General features: G+C 48.0%; 1 protein-coding gene and 1 long non-coding RNA gene across 5 annotated transcripts in view; one reads left to right on the top strand and one right to left on the bottom strand.

Moving 5' to 3' along the window:
* Foxp1 (forkhead box P1) overlaps nt 1-17,406 on the bottom strand; it is a 523,563-nt gene extending 506,157 nt beyond the window's left edge. For 2 of the 4 annotated variants that reach the window (XM_076841222.1, XM_076841223.2), the window contains exons 1-2: nt 17,221-17,405; nt 15,184-15,327 (exon numbers count right to left, since the gene is read on the bottom strand). The gene's annotated coding sequence lies outside the window, so the exon portion shown is untranslated. Of the gene's footprint in view, nt 1-15,183; nt 15,328-17,220 lie in introns of all 4 variants that reach the window. The other 2 variants (XM_076841227.1, XM_076841219.2) reach the window with 2 other exon arrangements.
* A 430-nt stretch (nt 17,407-17,836) lies between these two features.
* LOC143385614 (uncharacterized) lies at nt 17,837-22,671 on the top strand. The gene is made up of 3 exons (XR_013089497.1): nt 17,837-18,589; nt 18,857-21,147; nt 21,270-22,671. It is a non-coding gene; the product is annotated as an uncharacterized LOC143385614 (long non-coding RNA).
* Nucleotides 22,672-24,124: the final 1,453 nt, after the last annotated feature.

Below are 24,124 nucleotides of genomic sequence, written 5' to 3'. Positions count from 1 at the left end.
TCAAAATAAGATGAGAAGGACTGGGGATGTAGGTCAGTGGTAAAGTACCCCTGGCTTCTAATGAAGAAAGGGAAGAAGAAACAGGGAAGGAAGAATACTTTATGCTTGGTACGTACCTAGCATATTTTAGGTAGTCAACGGGTAACCAAAAGCCCCCCATGTGTTACACAAGTTGTAACTCTGCATTAAGACGACTCGCTGACCCTGGGTGCTGTATACTTAGTAAGTGAAAGGCGGAAGATGATCAGCGACACATGTTTATTGACAAAGAACATCCAGTTTGGATGTCTAAACGATTAAAATGTCTGAGGATGTTCCAGAGTAAGCCAAGGGGCAGGGTGAATAGCAATGGTTCCTGGCCCAGTAGTAATTTGGGGTCCATTAATGAACAAATGAGGAATTAATAAATAAACAAGTGAAGGAGTAAATGAATGGATAAATGAACCTGGGTCCACGTCACGTACCCAACGACGAATGCAACAATGGCTCCACACTCTCTGCGAGCGCTAGAAGACCTGCAGGGACGTGAGCACCCACACCTTTCACTGACCAGGACCACCATCCAGGGACATGAAGCACATCTCACCAGAGTCAGGTGCATCCATCACCATGGGGGGTGACACACAGAGGCACGTGCAAGGTCCCTCCCTCTCCCTGACCTGGGAAGCAGCGGTTGGTGAAACAAAGATGTGGAGAACCGTGAGTGGATCAGCAGTAAGGGCTGGGCCGATGGTGAGCTGTCCAGAGCCCCTTCCTGTCTCTGGGGACCCAAGGCCCAGACATTGGGCTGGACAAGAATGACACAGACGGCCAAGGCCAACAGAGCCAAGTCACCAGCCTGACCAGGAACCCTGTGAGGCCTAACGTCAGACCCAAGTAAAGCATCGTTTCTGGCCCCAGTTGTGACGGGCACTCAGTGGGCAACAGCTGAGAGCTGGACAGGAGGGCTGTGGAGTGCAGCCTGGGGAAGGGGCGCCCACAGGGGACATGGGCTGCGAGGGTCAATGCCTCAAAGCAGCTCCCTTGAAGGTGGCGACCTGCCTGGCATGTCGCATGCAAACTGGGGAATGTCACCCCCAGCTTGGCCCCTGGGCACTCCGCATCAGCTTGTCACACCCCTCCCTCCTCAGGAGGCACCCAGCACTCGGTCCCCTGGAAACTGGTGCACACCAAGCGTCAGGAGGAGCCATGCACTGGACAGAGAGGGCAGCAGGAGAGGGCTCTGCAGAGGAGGGAAGGGGAGGCAGCCGGAGCAAACCAAGGTGCCTCAGAAGGTCAGCTGGCTGAACTGGTCACCTTCCACCATCACACACGCCAGAGAGGATGTAAAGTGCCAGGAGCTCACTCCCCGGGACACACAGGCCAGAGGATGAGCGCTTACCACTGAGGCAGAGCCGCCGAGGGCGCTGCGTGCATCTGCTCATGTGCCTGGGCAGGCGCCACCGTCACCACCACTGCGATGAACTAAAACTCAGAGGCGGAGTGGCTTGCGCAGGAGGCCCACACCACCAAGTGGCTGGTGAGAATCAGGACACGTGATGGGAGAGAACAGAAGACGTTCCGGGATACGTCCACATTCTAACACTCTGTGACGTCAAAAAGAATCCGCCCTCGGGCTGGGGGCCTGGCTCAGTTGGCAGAGCGCTTGCCTCACGGGCACGAGGCCCTGGGTTCCATCCCCAGCACCGCCAAAGAGAAGCATCCAGTCTCAGTTTCCAACTCACAGGGAATCACCCACCCTAGGGAAGCTCACGTCATTCTGTGACCGTGCCCCCACTACCCAAGACATGGGACGGCAAGTCCACGGATGGCTCTGCGTTTCGTGTGTGTGGTGTGGGTGACAAAGGGTGCCCTTGCAGAGAGAAGCCGCTCATGTAATCACTAACACCAAGGAAAAAATGGAAGCTCTGTACTGAGGCTGCCTTCTGATGCTAGGCCCGGCAGATCTCTTCCAGCATAAGCCCCAGGGCAGGTGACAATGAAGAACGATGACAGCGACAACCACAGGGGTCCCAGGTGGTGAGGTCCTGGGAGAGGGCTGTAGAAAATGGAGGGCGAGCCAGGTGCGGTGGCACACACCTGTTATCCCAGGGACTCGGGAGGCTGAGGCAGGAGGAGGATGCCGAGTTCAAGGCCAGCCTCAGCAACTCAGCAAAATCCTGACTCAAAATAAAAAAAATGAAACTGGAGATGGGGAGATGTAGCTCAGTGACAGAGCGATCCTGGGTTCGATACCCAGCACCAAAGGAAAGCGGAGAGGGAGGGAAAGCAAGAGCAGGACATGCATCCTCCCAGGCCTCTGCACAAGCTGCAGAGAACCCCAGGCAGGAGAGGACCCACGTGTGGTCTGCAGTGCTTGTCTTGTACCCCAGGAGGAGGTGTGTTCTGGGCAAGGCATCTGCAGTACAGCCTGGATTCCGTAACAGGAGCCCAACACACAGGAGCCCAACTGGCTATGCCGGTCCCATCTCCATCCCCGGTTCCTGGGGAGCAAACCCTGGTGCAGAAGGAAACGCTGCGTTCCTCTCAGCAGGGCCAGCTCCTGAGATGTGGCCTGTGCAGTCCCACAGGCACTGTCCTTAGAAGGCCCCCCGCTCTTGGTTTAATGCTCTGCGGCCACCATCTTGAAATTCTTCCTAATGTCTAGCAGGGGACCCTGCAGTTTAATTTCACACTGGGCTGGCAAGTAGATAGCTGGTCTCCTTCCACTTTTTATTTGCTTTGGGGGATTTCTGAAAGCCTCATAAGATTTAGAGTCTTCTATATTTTTACAGACAAGTTGTTTCATGGGCTATTTACACTCTGAGACTGGGCTCGGTTGTCCTAGATTCTCCAAAATTGATATTTAATGCAGAAAACAAGCTTCTTTTTCACCTCATCCTCAATACATGCTCTGACCTGCAAACAAGATGCGCTCGGTATGACGGTCAGAGCGTCAAGAAAACTGAGACCCAGGTGACCCTGATGCCTTCAACGGGGGTACCATGGCCCAGCACGCATATCAACCTCCAAGAGCCGTGAGAGTGTGAACAACCCACTAAAACTCACTTCCAGATCCTCACGCTCAGGGTTTCACCCACACTTCTCCGGTACACGCCTCCATCTATGCACGTGCCCATGTGTACGCACGCACACACCAAGTACAATACACACATCCCCAGCAAACACTGGCAGAACCCCCGGCCTGTTCTATCCTTAGTCCCACGTGCATTTCCAACACCAGAGAGACCATTTGGTCCGGATGATGCTGTCCTCAAATAGAAGAAGAAAACCAAATATAAATGCCTGCGCCAGAAGACCAAGTAGGTGCCGATGATTATACCCAAGGCTCCTGGTACAAGAAGAACGCTACTGGCAGGGTGAAGAAAAGCTCATGATCAAAACAGAGACGGAACAGGAGCCGTATGTATCATCTTTAAATAGTACACATGCGCACGGTATATACACAGATACGCACCCTTGGAAACACACGCTCACATATGTACGCCAAGGTACACATCTGCATGGCCCAGGTGACTATAAATATGGATATAGGTATGAATATCACTGTAATCCCAATGGCCAGGTGCCACCGTGAAAATCATGTCCCCTCTCTGAACTAGAGTCTCCTCACAGACAAAGGTGTGGCTTGGATTGGACCTTCACTGAGAAGCTCCTCCATGAACACCCCATCTGCACCCCATCACCCCGTTCTGACAGGAAGCTGTAATGCTCATTGGGCATGGGGAAAAAGAACAACTTTCAAGACAGGGATACAGATAATGGTTATGGATAGACTACAACTCGGGGTTATCTGAAGTACATTAGTTTTTGAATTATTCATCAGAATCCTCGGCCCAGCCGAGAGCCAGGGATACTCTGACACAGAGCAATGCAAGTTCAAGTTCAAGGGAAATGGTTCGCCTCTCCCTGGCTCCACTCAGCCCCCTCACGCGGTCCCGTGGTCAGGTTCCCGGGATTTTCCCATTCTGACAGAGAAGCCCGTTTCTCGGGCCAGGCTCAGTGACCACCCATGATCTCAATTGCGCACAGGTGTTCGAAAATACAGAGGGATCCGGCATAATTAGGAGCGTTAAGCAATCATCCCTGTGCAAGGGGGTGGGGGGAGCGAAAGAAAGGAGGACGGAGTGTGGGCAATGCTTTGGGAAATAAATTCCACAGTCTTTCACCAAGTTGAAATCTTGGCTTTGGACACACATAAAAATGAGTCTGGCCTGATCTTAGCTCCAGTGGACATCTGCCAGATCACAAAATTTGACCCAATTGGCCTGCCTTAGCGTACAGAAAGCCACTACTGGAACAGCAGATGGCCCAGCCGGTCACAGCCAACCTGGACGGACGGGATAGTGGCAGGAAGATGGCAGAACATGGCTGGCCCAAGCTAGGGTGGGAATGTTTGCTTTTAAGAGAATCGTTTTGGTTATGCACTTAAAAGAAAAATAGCATTAGGGCAGACTTCCCCTCAATCCCTTCCTCTGCAGCCTCCAATCCCTCTCCCCCTGTCTTTCTCTCTCTCATGCATCCTATAAAACAGAGCTAATTATTCTTTTGCTTTCTCCTCGTCACTACATGCTGCAGTAAATCGAATGGTTCCCCCCACGCGTGGAGAAACATCTTCAGAAAGAATTGTGCTAGGAATTCTCCTGACAGTGGATGTGGGGTCACTGTTTTCCCACAAGATTTTATGGAGCTAGAAAAAGATGCTGACTTTCAAGTATGACTTCTCTTTAAATAAACCATTACCAAGCATAACCTTACTGGAGATGAGAAACTCCATTTTCTTTTCTTTTTTTTTTTTTTTTTTTTTATTAAAACTATGGTTTAACAGGCACCACAACTTCAGCAGTCCCTGTTGAACACACACCGGCCATTTAAACAGAGCTCTGTCCAAACATTCACCCGTTGTTATATTTTTCTCCATTCTTCAGGGAAACACTATCTACCTTGAGACTATTTTGTTTAACATCTCTAGTCGTTTATGCTATTTACCGAACATCTGATATTCCTAATAAAACGTCAGTACAAATAATCAAGTTGTCTAGAAGGGGGGAAATACACACACACACACACACAAAGCTCTTCCAGACCCTCCTGGCTGGTGGAGGCACATATTTCTCGATGGCCACGCTCAGACAACCGCCTTTTCTCTTTCCTCTGAAGTTACAAAAGACTCATTTCGCTCAGCAATGAGCCTGGCTAAATTGAAACTCTGTACATCAGAATTAAATATGTTCCATCTACGCAAAATGAACAGTGTATGATTTATCACTAACACTTAATGACCAAAAAAAAAAAAAAAAAACTGATAACTTTCTCCGATGAGGGCCCCTGATAGCGTCCAGTCTCGCACCATCGATTCCTTTGGTCATTAGCAATAATCACAGAACGTCAAGTCCGGCTTATGCAGCAAGTTTGGTAACAGAGCTGGGAAGTAGACACACACTATTTTAAAAACATGTTCCGATTTCCATCTAAGTATATCTTTATTTATATGGCTTCCTTACCATGAAGACGCCAGTCCTTGAAATTATGCAGAAATCGCTTTCTACGCTGAAGAACAAGGTGTTATATCATAACAAGGGTGCAGAATTACAAAGCGCCTGTTAATTAAACATGGCTTTTTAACTCGCTACCCTGCATATGTAACTGTTAAGTTCTAAGCCAAGTCCTTAAATAAGAGTGAGAAAATGGCTAAGTTCCTTTAATGCTTTGCCTATATTTTCTCCTTAATGCAAGAGATCAGCCACTTGATTGATTATTTTTTCATCAAATTCTCTGATAAATGGTCAAGATTATTTAAGGTTTCTGTCTCTATCTCTCTCTCTCTCTCTCACACACACACACACACACACATACAATATTGGCAAATGAACAAATCACCAAGTTGCGAGTCAGGACTGCTGTTTTCACATCCATCCTAAGCTGTCAGCGGATGGCCTTACAGAAAGCTGCTTCATTCCAGGTGCACATGGAGAGACCACGTCTACAATTAATATTCAGCCCTTCAAAGGGTTCACACGGAAGACGGAAAAACGCCACAGCTACGCGCGTCCACGTTGCAAACTCCACTGCATTAAAAAAAAAGCAAGCCAGGCATGCGGAGCACATGCACAGGCTGCTGTGAACAGAGCCCTGGAAGGGAAGACACTCAGGCATCCACGAGGAACGCAGGAAGGGCTGTGCCGGGGGATCCCAGGACCCTGCACCTGCTGGGGAGGGACGGGCAGGAGCCTCCTCCATCAGACCAGCACTGTGCGCTCTCCCAGGAGGGGCCGCAGGTAACCCCGGTGCTTGGGGATTATTCTTCATTCCCCTGCAGTGTCCTACTCATTTCTTGGTTAAAAACTTAAAAAAGAGGAGCTCACTGTTTTAAAAGAAATAGCTTTGTAAATACCTGCCCAATTTCTTTCCTGAAAAGTCCTTCTTGGTTGGATTGATCCAAGTGATTGAGGCCTCGGGATTTTATTCCACAGTCGGGGCATCAGTGACCAAAAAAAAAAAAAACACCGAGACCCTGCACATCCCAATATAAAATCCATTTCCGCTGTTTTCAAATTTGCTTATTATTACCTCATACTTCAAGAATTCTTTAACCTCGGTGCTGTGCGATGGGAAAGTCATCTCCGACACAGAGATACTCGCTATATTTAGTAAAGCTGACTGTCCTACTTCCTAAGCAAAAGAAAACAAAAACAGACCCTGAAGTGAGATGGCTCTTGAAGGATCTGTTCGACATTCAGTTGACATGAGATACACGTGAAGAAGGAGGCTTGGGAGAGATCTTGCCTACTGCGGTGCAAAGGCTCATGGGAGAAAGGTGACCTTCAGTAGTGGGGTGGGGGGGGGGTCCCTCTCCCAGGCCCCCATCTGGGAATATCTGAACCTTGGGCTGCAGCTGCCACGGGGCAGGGAGATACAGGCAGAAGCACCCGGGTGGGCAGACAGGTAGACCTGCTGCCACAGGCTAAGAATTCCTTGTGAGCTCACCAGAGTCACAGCTACAGGTTCACTGTCAATACACATCACACGGCAACAAAAGCCATTATTTAGAAAATAAGATGAACACAGTTAAGCTGCTGAACCCTTCTTAAACCCAACGAAGGCATGCCAAGCAGCAAGCCCATGAGGACATGCCCGAAGGAGCCCATAAAAGAAAACCAGGAACTGCACAGATTCCTGTTTTAATAAGACTGTTTTCTCCCAAATTATCAGCCATGGCAGGTGGGCAACAATAGTTTTCTAAAGACGCGCCACCCGGCGTCCCAGGGTTCAACCTGCTTCTTTCCAAACATAAAATGCAGCAAACTTTCTATTAGGAAATTTCTGTAATGCATCACTAAAAAGGGTGTGTCACTGACTCCCTAATGAAATATCAGTTAATTACTTAGCCTTTCCTAATGAAATGATCAACATCCTTTCAACAAACAGGGCAGCATGATCTAACGTCCAACTTGGATTTCATCAGCCAGCCACGAACTTCTCAGCACCCACGGACCACTGCACCGCCCCTCCTCCCGATGGGTTCTATTTTCATCCTCCATAGAAGCCCCTGTTCAGTGACAGAGAGAGACCCTCTAGTGTTACACTTAGGCTCATCAGAGATTTTGTTTTTATTAAATGCTTCAGGGTCTCAAGAGAAATAAAATGACTTTGCATTGGCGGGACTCTTCCAAATACCACCTGAACCCAGGGTAACCTCCAAGTTCCAAACATAAAAACAATGACCAGTGCTTTAGCAGCTATGAAAAAGAAGCCACACCCAAAGTCAAATTGGAATTGTTTCTTTTTTAATTTTAAAATAAGGGCGAGGGCATTTTGGACAAACACTTTTATTACCGGTTAACTTCAGAAAAGGCACGTTACAGATACAGACCCCAAAAAATGATGTACCACTTTTATTTAAATAACTCTTTTGATCTTGGGGTTAGATCTTTAACTAAATCCCTGAATATTTAAATAAGCCTCTTTAGCATTTTATCTTCCTTGTCTCATCATCTTGAAGGATACATTCTTTCTGGGACCCGACTTTGTTTGTGTGACACCGGGGGCCAGGCTACCTCCTTCAATACTCCTGCCTGCCCCTCCACAGACACTGATAGAGAATTTCCCAAGATGCTTAGGGAAATCAAAATACTTGTGCCAGCAGGGTTAATCTAATGAGTAAACAGTTCAGATTTTTAAATTAAGATGGAATGCTCAGAGAAAAAAAAAAAAAAAAAAAAAACACTGCAGAAAGCCATTTGACATTAATTGGTAGCTACAGTGTAGCAACATCTACTAGGAACGGTGGATCCAAGCAAGACACAGTGTGAAAGGAAATACCTGCTTCCTGATGAAAACTACCAAGGTGATGCTCCGGGATGTTCCTACCACTGTGCTGAACCGTGAGGACCTGGCTGGGCCTCTGCTCCTCCAAGCATCTAATGTTTCTTTTTGTGCCTGATTCTGAAAAGGGAGTCTGCAGGCTTCTCTTAGTTTTTACAATGGCCATAACCTGGATTAATCCCTGAGGAAGGGCTGTAGGCTCTTCTCCACCTCTGATCACCGAGGAATCCAGCGTTCCTACCTGGGTGGGCAAGAGAATCATGTAGGCACTTTTTTCAAAATGCAAAGCCTGGCCCCACCCCAGAGGTGGCCGGTCCAGCAACACAGCAGTCTGTATATGCCCCTAGAGCTAGGAGACCATACACATGCTCAGTTAAAAACCACTGGTTTTCATTCTTAAAAGAAGTCTGAATATTTTCAAAAGAACAGAAAAGCAAAAAAAAAAAAAAAAAAGAAGAAAAAGAAAAAAAGAAAAAAGCAAAAAACAAAAAAGAAAAGAAAGAAAGAAATATCAGTAATATCCAACAGAAGAGAGTTCAGTTCCAGAATCGTTGGTAGCGTATATCACTTAGTGCTTGAGTCTTTGTTTAGTTACATCCAAATTACAGGGGAAAGTTTATTATAAAGTATAGCAAAAAATTCAAGAATCTGTATTTTTTGATATCCACTGCACAAACGTGTGTGCAAACCTATGCTAATCTGGATTCAGGTAAGCAAAGGTCTTACTCTGAAACATGCCAAATTTGGACCAATTGCGACCTCCTTCCACCCCAGACATGAGCACCTGTCTCCACCCCTGTGCTCACCAGCCCCAGAGGGGAAGCCACCAGCCCCTCTTGTCAAACATCACCACCTCAGGGGGGACTAGAAAAGCCAAGCAAAACCCACACCACTCTGTCTCCTGTACGGGTGGAGGTCCCTGTCCTCACAGCCCCAGGAATACCTTAAACAGTGAGTAACAACACAGCCCTGGACCACTGGGTCACTGAGATGCAAGAATACACCTGAGAACACCACCCCTAGTTCACAGGCCAGAACGTCAAGTAGAGACATCCCCACCCCGGGGCAGAGCCGCAAGGAAGGGAGAGACACCTCGGGAACTCAGCGTTTCAGACGGGTGCAAGAAATATTCAGTGTCTTAGTGCACAAAGCAGATCACAAAATTAGATGAGCTCAGAGAATCTGGCAAAGTGTGGACCATCCATATTTACTGTAATATAGAAACAGGTATCCGAATGTGCAATTCAGGAGAAACTCTTTGTCCCACCCAAAGAGAACCTATTTTACTTGCTATCAACAGGGACCGACATGCTTCCTCCAGACCCCCCTCTCTGTTCCTCAGTGGACGGTGATGTACGCTGCTGGTCTCCGGTGCTATCAGACAGAAGGACATGAGTTCTATTCAATAATCCCTGCACCTCAGCTACTGCCCTTAGCAGCAGTTTGAGGAAATGAACTCATCACAGAGTGATCCTGAGTACAGAGAACACAATGGTAAACAAAACCGGAACACAATTTTGTATGGATTCATATTCCTTTAAAAAAAAAAAAAAAAAAAAAAAAAGACCCTGTTTTATTAAAACTGTGACTTGGAAAGAAAGTGCAATTAGCTTTGCAGAGGCACTGCTGAGATGTTCCCCGAACGCACGAGACATATGTAAATATTTCGTGATATCAGTTCCGTTTGAGTAGACCTGTCAGGATATTTACAGGGCTTGACGGTACTTCTGTCTTTAATTAAATTTTTGCCCAGATACTTTAATGTAATTTAAACAGATTATTAGTTGTCAGGATCTAATATAAATTTTGTTTACGATTTAGTTACTTTAAGTACTCGGATTGAAGGAACGAATTGAACCCCACCATGTTGAACCTCGAGACCAAACCACTGGAAAGCTGCCCCTGGCCTCTTCACTCGGCTCCCAGACACTCCTCAAATCATGACAACTTCATGGTTAATTTCATGGGACTAAACTGAAACGAGGGGACTCTCCCCATCCCTTGAAAAACAAAACAGGTTGGGGGAGGTCCTGAGAATGACCCCATTTATACCTGTGCCGCACCAGGTCCGGTTACCACGGGCTGCCTAGGTAGGAAACATTTTTCTCACTCCAAGTCCCATAAAATAATGACCAAACAAACACCTGTTGTGTGCCAGAGGCAGGGTGCACTTTAAAAGCTGGTGTCAGGGGAATGCAGAGAGAAAAACAAGACCTGCAGAGGCAGCCAGGAGCCAATCTGGTCAATAGATTTCTCCACTAGGCAAAACAGCAGGCAAAAGATGAGCTTCCTGGTGAACAGGAGCTGCCTTCCCAAACAGGCTTGGGAAATGCCTCAGCACACGCTGGCTGGGATGGCTAAGAATAATCCATTCGAGAAACAAAGAGTGCTGTCCAGTTGTCCTGCCCGCCAGTCCTGCACCTCTCCTCTCCCTCCCTCCCTCCCTGCTCCGGACAGAACACCAGCCCTGGAGATGTCGGTGCAGGAACATTACACATGGGATACAAAAACCAAAGCCCTTCGTGAAATCAAACGTTCCTTAGGACGTTTATTTTTAGGTTGGCGGCACCATCCAAATCTGCTTAATTTCCATTAACCACATGGTCACATGCACACTGAAATAAACTATAAACGTCCCGTCCCAGGGAGGAGGGGGAAGAAAAAACAACCGTCATGCATAAGATACCCCAAATTTGGCCAAGTATGCCCGTTTCAGGAACCCGCCTCATCTCATGGGGCTGCTGCCGCTCCAGCTTTTGGCACCTCTAACTTTAATTCATCCAAGTACCAGACAAGAGAAATAGTTTTAAAAATCAGTTGAAGACGGTTTCTTGGATAGTGCCCGTATCACTAAAAGGTCTGCAGACTGGGGTAACAAGCCATCCTTCAGAAAACAGACAGGCCCACATGTGAGTTTCCTGGGCTTCCTGGCTGCTCTTATGAGCTCCGTGTTTGATCACCTGGTGGGTTTTTTCTACCACCAAGTTTAAAAAAATAAAAAAGAATCCCCTGCCAACAGTAAAAGTATATACCAAACCTCATGCACAAAGTTCACCTGTCAAATTATTTAAGAGATGCCTTTCTTGGACTTATTTTCTTTACAAAACAAACCCCTACCTTTTGGGGCTTTTATGTGCACTGAATTCAAAAACATACTTAAAAAGGAAAAAAAAAAAAAAGACCAATACTGCTGTCTTAGCACAAATGGCATTTACTATGACTCGAATCTATAAAAGGACTGTGACATCTAACAGGATGAGAAAGGAAAGGAAAAAGCCCTTAGCAAAAAAAAAAAAAAAAAAAGAAAGAAAGAAATTAAACAAAAATACCACCTGTGCAAATGCAGCTATGCTCTGAAAACCCTCTCTCAGGCACAGAGAAACAGCTCACACTCAGTGCCTTGAAGTTGCAATTAAATTGTAGTAATTTAAGATTATCGGGAGAGCAAAGGCCAGGGGGAGCTCTTTGGAAGGCTTCCCTCCCCACTTAATGCTTTTCAGCCAGGGGGTTAAATGAGTTTCTTTAATGTAAGTACCTTAAAGTAACTGAATCATAAACAAAATTTATACTATTTTCTGACAGCCTGCAATCTATTTAAATTTTATTAACATGTCCTTAAAATTATTTTTAAAAGACAAAACTCTTGCTAGACTCTGTAAATATTCTTGGCATACCCAACGATGGGCCCTCCAAGCCTAACCTTCCCTGAGCACGCATACTTTTTGGTGACTCGGAATCTTACAAGATAATGTTTCAAAACCAAGCCTGAATCTTAACTAAAACATGGAGACAGAATAAATACGCACAACTGAGGCTAGCTGCAAAGAGGAAGCAGGCACAAATCAAACAGCCACCTCTACGAGATTCTCCCTTCTATCAATTTTGGCATTGACCTTGATGTGGTATAAATACATGTGTTTGGGGAAAAATATCCCAATTCTTTCTCTGTTAGTTTAAACAACTGGTGAAAACACAATACCTGTCAACAGAGCCTTAGAATGCAAATTGACAAGGTCAGGGGTATGGTTTTCAGAGAAGCAAAGAAAAACTTGGTAACAGAAAAGAAAAAAAAAAAAAACATGCCTGGGCTCAATATTAACTCAGTTAACTTCTGCTATTGTTGGTACAAATGATTTAACCAGAAAATATTTATAGCTTTCTAAAAACATTACATATTGCAGAAAATTGCCTAACCGCATCCATGTGTATGTTTAACTCCATGGCTTAATTATACAATAAAGGTATAGCCAATAAAACCTGCAGACTTTGAAACATATTGTGCACAATGGTTATGAAACTCTGTCTTATAAAAAAAAAGTGCTTACTATGTGATCGACACTTGTTAATTAAAAATACAAGGCTTAAATGACAATTATTTTTATTCTTCCGATGTGTTTACTTGTTCTATTTTCTACTTTGTTCTACTTAATTAAAAATGACATTTAATTTGGGGATAGTTTATAGCTGGGGAGAAAAAAAAGTGTTATACAGTTTATACTCTAGGACTTAAATATAAACACAAAATCTTACACACATCTCCAGCTATGTAAACCCCTTAATTTGAGACAGTGAATTTGAATAGTGGATGTTTCTTTCATTATACTTTGATAAACCTGTGAAAACAAAAACGCTAAAAGTAATTACTGTTACTACTTTCCTTAAAAATGTAAAGCAGTAAAATTTTCTTAGACAAGAGGCATGGTCAAGTTTCAAAAAAACTTGAATAGAAGTAGCATCGTGGTCATGCTGAATGTCAATCTAAAAAAAGGGGGGGGTTATGTCTAATCTGGAGAATGCACTTTCCCCTTTTTAAATTCCAAGAGTGGGCTGACACTAAACTTTACCACCAAGGATTTTTTTTTTCTTTTTCTTTTCTTTATTTTTTCCTTTTTTTTTTTTTTTTTTTTTAGCTTCACATTGGATTTAAACCTTCACATACAAAACCCTAGCTTCCCTGATGAGGCAGATCTTCTAAGCTGGATGTGAGAAAATGTTATCTAACTCTAGTGTAGGAGTCTAATGTTGGTAAAAAGCATTCCACTGTACAGTTCTGGGTAGCAAGACAGCCTCCGGATGACTTAATAGTCTTTGAATACCTTTTTGGGGGGGAATTCTCCTCATACAGAGAGGTGCATTTAAACAAACAAACAACTAATAACAATAACAATAATAATAATAATAATAATAACTTGTTGAGCAACTCTGCATCCATAAGAAAGCAACTGCAACCCAGAGAGGGGTTGAGTTATTCCCTTCCAAGTGAGCCTTCCCTTGCACAACAAAGATCAGCATTTGCAATGGTCCATTTCTGCATAAATGAACATATAGCCTTGCTGCTTGGTGGAATAGTCCAGGGCTCTCCATGTCCAGCTCCTGACAACAACCCAGCAGCAGTTCTGTTTGATCTCTCCTGCTTCCTTAATTTGGGTTGTCAAGGTTCAGCAGTTGGAGGCTGTTTACTTTACTTTTCCAAAAAAAAAAAAAAAAAAGTGAATTTTTTTTTTCTCTCTCTCTCTCTCTCCTTTATACAATGACTAATCCAAAGTCTGGAGAGGGGGTGATGCAGCCAGTGGCAAGATGTTAAACCTTTTTTTCCTTTGCAGTGAGATTCTTAGCTGACACCTTTTGAATGGTAAGCAGCTGAGTTGCTTTTTATATTTTTAATGCTCTCTAATTATGAGACCTTTCAAACGAGAGACAGAGAGGGTAAAAATTTTTTTAAAAATTTTTTTAAAATCCCAAATTTCTGAAAATATGATCCCAGTATCCTTTTCCTGGACTCAAAGAGGTGGGTATTTCTACTTTGAGAATCAAAATTCCAGAGGGATTCTAAAACAGAAATCAGCAGGAACTTCTGTCTCAATTATGCAGAATAGCCCTGAGTAGACAACACCTGAAGTCTTCCTATTTCCCTTCAAATTCTATTTAAGAAATCTCCCCCCAAATTGATTCTCAATGGAAAAAAAAAAAAATGAGAGTGGGGGGGGGAGGTGGGGGTGAGAAGGTTAAAAATACTGCAGAAATTCTTCCACACATTTTCAACAGTAGAGAAATTCCTTAACTATCCTTGAGGCTTTCTTAACCCAGCTATTGATTGTACACGTCCTAAACCCTCAAGTCTGCCGACGAGCAAAGGTGAAGTGTGGACGGTCTCAATGCCCAGTCTCCATTCAAAGGGAATCCAGAAGCTCGTGATGAGAAACCCTAACTTGGGAAACACCTCCATCTGGACATAAGCGCACCCCCCACCCCACGGAAGAGCACTGGAGCGCCTCAGAGGCGACCGAATGAAATGTTGATATTAATCTCATTTTTCGGCTCAAGCCTCCCGGAGAAGAGGGCTTGGGGGTGGGGAAGAAGGGAAGACGAAGAAATAAGTTTCATTTTGGGTCTTCTGGTCGAGTAACAAGAAAATAAATTAGGAAGAGAGGGTAGGATGAGCCCAGGCTAAATCAATACACTTTGTAATCAGCCTAGCCAGGGTATTCGGACACAATGACTTGGAAATAATTAATAGTTTTAAGGGGGGAGTGGGGTGAGAAGGAGACCCAGGGATGTCACCATATTTTATCGAAGCACGCTACCCTCCACGCTAAACTTTGATCTCCCGATTTTCGGGTTTAGGAAAGAAAGGGGGCAAAAAGGGAGAAAGAAAGTCCTGTATTTCGAAGCACCTACCGGCCGGAGGGTGGGCACATTCCTGGCTCCGGGCGCCTGATCGCTGCGCTCACACCGCCCGGGCAGGCTCTTTGGACAGGGAAAAGCCCTGGTGCAGCCCGGGATTCTCGGGTGTCCCTAGCCCCGCGCCCCCCGCCCGCGTCTTCGCCCCGGCAGCCGCGGCCGGCCGCCCCGACTTACCCGCGGAGTCCGGGGAGGGATGGGAGCGCTGCCTTCACGCCCGCGGAGGCGGCGCCGGCAGCACCATGGTCCCCGGCGCGGCTGCCGCTGCCCTGGGCCCGCTCGCTCGCCGCGCGCTCTCTTCCTCGTGCAAACTTTCGGGGTCTGCGGTCGACAAGAAACCGGGGCGACTCTCTCAGCAAGTCTTTCCCCGTGCAGGTGGGGGGGAATCGACGGGGACGGGACGGGTGAGTAGGCGGAGGGACGGAGACCAGAGAGGGCAGCGGGCTCGGAGGATCCGGAGAGCGCGTGGAGCCGGGAGGACGCGGCTCCGGGAATCCCAGCGAGGATCCCGAGACCGGGAAATCGGCCCGAGCCCAAGTCTCCGCACCTTCCCCAGGATCTCACAAAGTTGCAACAACAAAAAAAGAAGGGGGAGGGACGGGGGGAAGGGGGTGGGATAGGGAGACGACCGCGGGCGCACGGTTTGGAGTTACAACTGTTTATTTAGTCCTTATTCTCTCAGGGGGCGGGAGCTGCGCGGCAATGGGGGACTGCAGGCAGCGATTTCGAAGCAAACACTTGGGAGGGGGCATGCGACTTTGTTTCTGGGCGCGGAGCTCCCCGGCGCCCGTGCGTGTGTGTCACCGCCCGTCTCCGGGGACCGAGGCGGAGCTCACAACAGGTGGGGAGGGGGGCTCGCCGAGGGCCAAAAAGGAGAAGGAATCAAAGTTTCCGAGCGCGGCGGTGTCTGGGGAAGAGGGGGGCGGGAGGCGGGGGCGAGGGGAGGCGGAGGCAGCAAATGACCGCGACCCCGCGGCAGCTGGCAAACTCCTCGGCTCCTGGCGCCACCGCCACCGCCTTGGTCCCCACCCCAAGCGCACGCCGCCTCGGCTGGTCGGCTCCGGGGAGTCGTCTCTGCGGGACAGGAATGAAGCGCTGGGAGCTCGGGAGGCAGGCTGCGCGCAGGCGAGGAATGGAGAGCCATCGGTGGCCGGGACAAGGCTGGAGGGACGCGGCGACAAGCGTGCGTCGCAGAACCGACCAGGGCTTTGGAAATCCCCCCACCCCCTTCCCTAGGCTGGAGGGGTGGGGGGTGGGGGGTAAAGCCAGAAAGTGTGCGTGGCGACGGGAGGAGGATCCGGGTACTGCGATTCCCCGCAGCGCGCCCTGCTCCCGTGCCCACCCGAGGATCTGGCCACGGCTGTTGCCGGCGCCTCTCGAGGAAGCTGGGGCCGCGGGGAAGGAACGCGCGTGGGGTTGTGTGTCTGGTGGAGGGTGCACGGGTGTGTGTCCGAGTTTTCAAGGACCCGGGGGCTAGCGGGAAAGCGTCCCCACTGCTGGGTTCGGGACAAGGCTCGCGTGGCTCCGGAGATGACCCCAAGCTTGGGGCCCAGGGCGCTGGCGTCCCTCATCAGTCCGCCAGGCCCTCAGGGCAGCCCAGGGGCACCAAAGGGGCACACACCCGTGGAAAGGGAAGGGGAAAAGTTTGCTTCGAGTCCAAACTTTGAGCTCAAGAGGCACCCGCCGCACGTCCCCTCCCGCCGCTGCCCAGACCCGGGCCCTGCACCCGCCCCGCGCCCCAGTGGCCACTGGACGCCGACGCTGAACGCTGAAAGTTGCGACCGGCGGCCTGGGCTTATTGATTTCTGTAGCCCAGGCGATCGTGGAGAGCGCAGAGAGAGGCGGGAAGGAGCCGAGGAAGGCGATCTCGCCTTCTCGCAGCCCACACCGCACCCCCCCCGTTTGACTTATGCAAATGGACCCAAGGGTGCGGGCGCCGCCGAGCTCCCCCACCCTTGCGCTGGCTCGCGGCCCCCACCCGGAGCCTGGGCCCGGACCTGGGGGAGAGAGGAAGCGGGGAGGGCTGGGGAGATGCACGTGGAGCCTGGAGGTGGAAAGTAGTTTTTTTTTTTTCTTTTTTTCTTTTTTTTTTCTTTTCTTTTTTTTTTTTTTTTTTTTTTTTTGTGCTGGTTGTTGTTGTTGTTAAAGTGGCGGAAACAAGGCAGGAGGCGGCTTGGGAAAAAGTGGAGCAGAAATGGAAAAATACAAACTCACCCGCTGCAAATGGTCTCTCGGTGCAAACTAAGGTGTTTTCGGGCCTTTCCCCGCGCGCGCCCACTCCCGCCCGCGCGCGCGCCCCGCGCACACACTCACCCGCGCACACACACTCGCGCACACACGCGCGCACACACGCACTCCCGGGCGAGGGCCGGGCCGCCGCGTACAGCATGCCGCCGCCACACAATAAATAACAATAGATTCCTCCGCTGCGGACTAGCTTCCCGAGCCCCGCCGGCGCCCGCAGAGCGCACCGTGCCGGCCCGGCCCGCCGCCCGCCTGCCCGCGGCCCGCTGCGCCCCGCGAGGCCCCCGAGGCCCCCGGAGCCCCCGGACGAGAGCCGCGCCCGCCCCGGTCCCTGGGCGCTGCGCCCGCCCCCTCCCCCCGCATCCCGGAACAAATAAATAAATAAGGCGCGCGAGAGGCCACCACGTCGCGGAGGGAGATGTTGTTATTTTTTGCTGTTGTGCGTCCCTGACGTCACATCCACCTGCTGGGTAAACAACAGGGCTCGCAGCAAAAAAAAAAAAAAAAAAAAAAAAAAAAAAAAAAATTGCAATTGCAAAAGCGGGGGATGGGGGCGCAGGCTGGGGGAGGGGAGGTGTGGGGCGACCCGGCTGGATGGAGAGAAGGGAGAGGCCGAGCCCCAAGACCGGAGAGGAAGAAGGCCAGAGCAGTCCCTGGCAAGAGAAGAATCTGGCAGGAAAGACCTGGAAAATAAGGGGTTGGGGGGCGGGGAGCTCCCCAGAAGATGGGAAAGGGGGTCTCCTGCAGACCCCGGAGAGATCGAGAGCCCGAGCGTTAACTCCAGGGACCGAGAGGAGAGCGCGATGGCTCTTCGCTGGTCGCTGAGCTGATCGTGCCGAGGGAAGGGGAGAGGCGAGGCGGGGAGGCGAGTTTCCTCAGTTAAAAGTGAAAGTGTTTGCCATCAGTGACAGCTGAGGCTCGGGGAGGGCGGCGGCGACCTGGGCCCCTCTCTCTCCTCGCCTGTCCTCCCTCGGTCTCTCCTCTTTCTTTTCTGCACTTTGTCCAATGAAAGAAGGCGAGTTCGGGAGGTGAAAGTTCAGCAGAAGGACAAACCCCTGTTTGCAAGGAAACAGAAACCCCGCCAGCGAGGGGTTTTTCCTGGTATCGCGGCATCAGGAGAGGGTGCACGGCGGGGCGAGCTGACCCCTTCCCTGTCAGTCACTGCAGGAATGCACGGTCGGGCCCACTGGGGGGAAGTGGCTGCTCCGGGAACTGCGTTCCTGCCACGGCTCCTCTTAGGAAAACACCCGGGGGCTGGCATGTCAATCAGTTGTTTAACACAAACTACCTGCTCGCCTACAGATCAGTCACGTGCAAAAGCTTTCCCAACTGTGCAAAGGTGAGATTTTTTTTTTCCCTCCCTTTTGGCTGTTTTGAAGTTCGCTCGAATTTTAGAAATTTGAAGGAGGAAACGAGGAGCCCGAAGGAAATGTTTTTAAATATATACATCTATTTTAAAAAAAAAGGATACTAGTATTTCTTTCACTTTTATCAATATAAATAGAGGAAGAGGTCGAATTTGTTTCCAAAACGTGACTTAGAAAAATATAGGTCCTCCACTGGCTTGATGCTATATAACAGAAATAATTTTTTTTTTTTTTTTCAGATTCATCACCCCGGATGCTGCCAAACTCCCAAGCCAGCACGTGCAGGTTCTAGCTGGATGGTTTGCACCAGGCCAGTTCTTCGTCAAAATGCCTCGGGAGCCAACCCTCTGAATTCCTACAAAGTGCTTCCCGCAGGAGAGCGAGAGACTCGCTGTCCCTTTGGTCTTGACACTAGCACAGTTGTAGATAACAAATATCCTGAAAGGGATATTATAAATTCTTTTGGGTGATGTACTTTTACAAATACGGCTATACATTCATTGACAGGAGATTCAAATCTCCGTGTCAATGACAGGCTACCACTTACCACTTTTTTAAATTGTATCTGTTTTGCAAGTAAAAAAATAAAATTATAACCAAGCCATTCACTGGTGCTGTAGAATCAGGCACGAGGGGCTGCGCTCAGCTAGTTCCAGTACAGCAGCATCCATGCATGAGGCCCCGGCGCCAGGCTCCAGTCTACCCAGACAAAACCATCCGCCCCATCTTCTAGGCTAGAAACTGGATAGATAAAACGCATGTTAGTGTTGCGTTTCCTAGCTTCCCAGAGCTCGGTGTTCCTGTTGTCTTTGTCAAGACATTAACACATGTTCCCCTGTGTTCTAGACCATAGAGTGGGCTTTTAGAGATGCATAGATAAATAAAACTCCTGCCAGGAGCGCTGCAGCCTACAGCTGTCAATCATAACATCTAATATTTATTGAACGCTTTCTATGGCCTAGGCACTGATCTAAAAGCTTTATGTCAACTCACTTAATACTCTCCGCACCCCTTTGACAGCACTGGAAATTCCACATTCTGAATTCACATGGCATTATTCAAAAAAATCTACATAGTAGCCAGTCTATTGGGAAATTTTTGTTTTTAATTTCTATGATGTTTCTGCCAAATATAACTTGTTTATGATCTATGCCTGGTTGTAGAGAGTATCTCAGGGGAATAGCAATTTATTTAGGCGTGACACATCTATTAATTGTCAGTGAGGTATCATCTGATCTTGTTTTTCAGATAAGCCACGTGGGTTGTTTTTTTTTTAATCATTATTGCCATACTAAAAAGATTCTTAGATTGCCACTGATCTCAGTCTGCATTTTAACTGCCTTAAATTCTACATTCATTTGCAAGTGGAGGCCAGAGTCAGGTTGGCAACAAGTTTGTAGACAAAAGGAAATCCTGGCTGTAAATCCCATAATATATGGCACTCTGCTTCATATGGGATGGTCTAATGCAGAGACTTATTAAGAAACAGCTAGCCCGCCGGGGCTCCCGTTCCAGGGAACTTACTGCAGCTTAACATCTTGCTCATTGTCGACACCGTCACGTTACATTCCTAAGGAGCAGATTTTAATTTCTTTATCAGTAATCAACTGGAAGTTTCTTTTTGTTAAATTACAGCAAGAAGGGTTTTCAAATAAAGGGCATGGGGGTAGGACGCCACCTTTTGGTGATAAAAATAAATAGAAATCCTTTTTGGAAACATGTTCCTGACATAATTTTATTTTTAATTACACCCAGGCAATGGTGCTTGTCCCCGTTTCCTCGTATTTTAAGGTACAGGGAAGAAAAAGAACAATATAAATGGACAATTAGCAGATTACGGCTAACTGCAGCCAGGATTTCCCCAGAAGTACCAGAATGTGTCAGTGTCCTGCCACACACCGCCAACTAGACATCACACCAGAGCCTTAATCTCCACGTACTGTGCCACGGAATATGTGCACACTTGGGGAAAAGGACTTGGAGTGGAGACAGTTGCCACCTCCTGCGATGCCTGAAGCTCCTGGAAGTTTAGAATTGAGCAGAAATCAGAGCAACCTCGTTCAGTGTCTCTTAAAGCAGAGTTAGCACCTTCCCGATTTTTTGCGCTACCTATATGACGTCATTTCTACATAATCCCCACACTGTACTCACTGGCGGGCAGATGTGGTGGTGGTGTACCACTTCCACTTCACATCAACCTACTTGGCATTTTTCTTTTACTAATTTCAGCGGGAATAGGTGTCCGCCTCCATAAACAAGCGCAGTGAAACAAAGTTACTGATTTCTCTTTGTGTGAGTTTAGCGAAAGGAAATGCATTAAAAGAGATTGACCAGGTACTGAAGGTCCTGGAGACTTTTACAGAGGCAAACCTCTCAGAAGGTTTTTCTTCTCCCCCTGAAAGCCCCCCGGCTCTGGAACAAGCAGAAGGATTCAAAGTGATTGAAAAGAATACCGTCCTCAGCATGGGAGTCTCTGCTCGCTAATGCCAGCCCCGTGCCCAGGCTGCACAGCAGCGTTATCAGATTGCAGGTAAGGCCCTGGGATTTAAACCATTCTCCAATGAGCCAAACGATTGGTTAGTGACTGGACGAGATGTGAACCCAGGAGTGCTGACCTGGTGGATTTCCATCTCATTTTTTCCACATTCACAGATGTGACCCATCCTCAGACCTCAGGCAGCATGCCTAGCTCCCCAGGAACAGCCATCCTGTGTATCCCTTTAGAGACGTGGAGAAACCGAGGCCACGCTCAAGATCAAGTTCAACGTCCTTCTCAGCTCTCCAATGTGGCAGACACCTGAGTGGGCAAACAGGGCAGAGGGAGGGCTGCAGGGGCGGGTTTGCAAGTGTGGGTGGGCGGTTCTCAAAATGAAAGCCAAAACCTTTGATTTCCCTCCCAGAAGGTGAAAAGTAGTAATGAAAATCACGTGTTTTACCCTAAGTGCCAGGAGGAGCCCATCCTCCCTGTGCCCATGCCACTGTCTGTCCAGGCTGGAGGTCAGCAGGGTGTCCGCTGTTTTACCGTATATGATACCAATGGGCACTAAGACCCAATCACATTTGCTAACTGTGTGGCTGGAAAAGTTAGCCAGGGGGGCCTGATCGACCTCAGCTTTGCAAGTATTTTCCTTAAAAACAAACTTCGCAGGCTCAGATTTAAATCTGGAGATGTAGTGTCCTTTGTGATATCCTAACCAGACAGGGGCTTTAGCTACCAAGACCGCATTTCCTGCCTTGTTTTATTTTATTCTTTTAAAGGATGCAATTGTATACACATAAGTAAATATGGCCTGCCAACAGCTTTACGTTGTTCTAAATTGGTCCTTGTGACAAGAGGTTGCCAAGAACTCTACTGTACAGCAGTTGGCCCCAGGGGACCAGATGGACTGGACAATGCACAAGAAAGGACTTGGCCAGTTACCTTCATGCCAAAGAGCTGTCCCTGAGCACCCATGCAAAATGTTGGTACCTCAAAGACATATGAAGGGAGTATTGGAGGCGCAACCGGTGGCCAGTGCTAGATCCCTCTTGCCTCTAGCCTTGTTGTGCAAAGTATGATGTGCTCGGCTGTCACACACCTGAGGGCATCTTAAAATGCAGAATCTCAGCCCCACCTGGGGCCTACTGAATCAAAATCTGCATTTTTTGCAAGAGCATCCGCTGAGCCTCCCCCAGGCTGAGATGAAGTACTATGACCAGCCACATCTGGGTCCTCTTTACAGCTTGGCACTATTTGACAGAAGTTCCCATGAGCCGTCTGTCATACCTGATTCTCCAAATGGGGCATCTTTTATAAACATGGGTTAGTTTCTTCTTTTTTATCCACTTACAAAGTTAAGCCATTAAATCACCCATGTAAAGCATGATTAATTCCTTTGACATTAATAACAGGGTGACTTCTCTCTCCTGTTATCCCAAAGAGACTGCTAATTGCCCTGCAATTGTTTACCTTTGTATTGTTTTATGAGAACTCAGGGAAAGATGGAAGATCTTCCCCACCAGGCCAGAAGCAAAACGCCAGACAGGTTTTGGAAAGCCTGAGCACATGCTATGACTACACCTTGTTAGTAGAAGGGCTTTGCTTTCTTTGTTTTGTTTTCTTTTTTATGGAAGGAATGACGCCTCCATAATTATAGGTGTTGCTGTTTAAATCTCAGAATGTTTTCCAAACCGTGGAGGGGCCACACCTCCAGCAGCAGCCCATGAGCCATCCCGGTTGGACTCTCCAGCTCGATGAACAGTTTATAAAGATCCATCGGAGGGCGCCAGGATTTCCATGAGCTGGAGGGACAGCAAGGGGTCCTGGCCCCTGTAGGGCTGCTTCCTGCCTGGACATGAAGGACCCTCAGGTACTCTGCAGCCCTGGTGAGGTTCTCGGAGAGAGGACAGTTGGTTCATTTCCCTAACGAGACAACAGGTTCCTTTTGTAACCCCCCCAAAAATAATTAAAACCATTGTTTTAATACTAGTCCTAAGGCGGTGTAATTAAGTCTCCGAGTGAGTAATTGTGTACCTGAATTCAAAATAAGATTTCACATGTAAAGCAAAGTTCTGATGCTAATCTCTGAGAAGTGTCTTGGCTTAGGTTTAGACTGCACAAGTGCCAGCTCAGCATTACAATAGGCATTGTTAGGTAGGCCTGGAGGACAAGACTCGTCTGAGAGGGGAGATGAGGCAGGCCGACCCACCTTCAGGAACAGGGAAACTGGGTGCTCCTCCCTGTGCAAGGCGTTGGGGGGACTGCTCAGGGTGAGGCACCAGCACTTTTGTGGATGAGAACATCTTCACATAGGTTTTTAAACAAGAATATCTACAAAATAGCTCTCAAGAGCAACTTCCCTATCCCCACGCCCAGGGTTCTTGAGATATTGTTTTAAATTTAAAAAAAAAAAAAAAACTATACAAAGATTTAAAATTCAATTTGTCCGAAGACAGTAGGAATCCTGTGGTTCTGGAATGGAGAGTGAGGTGTCCCTGTGGACAGATTTTTAACACATGTGCAGTCACAAGATAAACAGGTACAGAAATAAATCGAACTGTGTGCATACGTGAGTTGGTATGTAAACATGCTTCTCAGTGCACTGAGAGGCTAGAAGCCGGGAGCCCCCAGTCACGGTGAGCACCCAGAGGCCGCAGATCTTGGCTTCTAGATACCTTTCTCTGATAAAAGAAATCAGGGCTCCTTGGAGAACCAGTTAATTCCAGGGGTGAGAGACGGATGCTGGAGTGTCTTGTGGTGGTGAAAGTTACTGGAGAAATCCTAGGACAGGGGTGGGCTTAGGAGAGGCCCAGGATCCAGCTAGGAAGAGCTCTTCAATCCCAAAGATGAGACCGCTTAAGCAAGAAGAGGAATACTGGTAACACTGGTATCTAGTATATAAGAAGTGACACCTCTTCCTTGCATGAGATGGCTGGGGCCCAGCAATCCATGTTTTAAAGCAAGTTTTAGCAAATCATATCGATACCATGACCTAAGGAATTCAATCACTCCATCAGGTGGCTGAGAT

Source organism: Callospermophilus lateralis, chromosome 20 (assembly GCF_048772815.1).
Source record: "Callospermophilus lateralis isolate mCalLat2 chromosome 20, mCalLat2.hap1, whole genome shotgun sequence".
Taxonomy (NCBI): domain Eukaryota; kingdom Metazoa; phylum Chordata; class Mammalia; order Rodentia; family Sciuridae; genus Callospermophilus; species Callospermophilus lateralis.
This window is presented reverse-complemented; position numbering and strand designations above follow the sequence as displayed.